Below are 1,007 nucleotides of genomic sequence, written 5' to 3' on the forward strand. Positions count from 1 at the left end.
AAATGGGCACCAGCCCGGCGTTTAACGCCAGAATTGGCTCAAAACGTGTTTTTGAATGCCATTTGGTGCAGGGATGACTTTTCCTTGACACCTCAGGATCTGTGGACCCCACAGGATCCCCACCTACCCTACCACTCTCTCTATTCTTCACCAATTACCTTAACACCTCTTCCCCAAAAACCCCTCACCTATCAAATCCCATCTTTCTCTTCACCACTCACATCCATTCTTCATAAAACCCCACCTACCTCACCATTCAAATTCAAACCACTTTCCCACCCAAACCCACCCTCAAAGGGCCGAACATCCCTCTCCCCCTCTCCTATATAAACCCTCCTTCACTCCTTCATTTTCACACACCTTAAACACCATCTCTCTCCCCTTTGGCCGAATACAAACCCATTCCCTTTCTTCTCATTTCTTCTTCTACTCTCTTCTTTCTTCTTTTGCTCGAGGACGAGCAAACATTTTAAGTTTGGTGTGGTAAAAGCATTGCTTTTAGTTTTTCCATAACCATTTATGGCATCCAAGGCCAGAGAAATCTCTAGAAAGAGGAAAGGGAAGGCAACAGCTTCCACCTCCGAGTCATGGGAGATGGAGAGATTCATCTCAAGGGTGCATCAAGACCATTTCTATGAAGTTGTGGCCTTGAACCTCTCAAGGGTGCATCAAGTCCACTTCTATGAAGTTGTGGCCTTGAAGAAGGTGATCCCCGAGGTCCCTTTTTCACTCAAAAAAGGTGAATATCCGGAGATCCGACATGAGATCCGAAGAAGAGGTTGGGAAGTTTTTACCAACCCCATTCAACAAGTCGGAATCTTGATGGTTCAAGAGTTCTATGCCAATGCATGGATCACCAAGAACCATGATCAAAGTGTGAACCCGAATCTAAAGAATTATCTTACTATGGTTCGGGGGAAATACTTGGATTTTAGTCCGGAAAATGTAAGGTTGGCATGCAACTTGCCCATGATGCAAGGAGATGAACACCCTTACACTAGAAGGGT

This window comes from Arachis duranensis, chromosome 7 (genome assembly GCF_000817695.3).
Source record: "Arachis duranensis cultivar V14167 chromosome 7, aradu.V14167.gnm2.J7QH, whole genome shotgun sequence".
NCBI lineage: Eukaryota > Viridiplantae > Streptophyta > Magnoliopsida > Fabales > Fabaceae > Arachis > Arachis duranensis.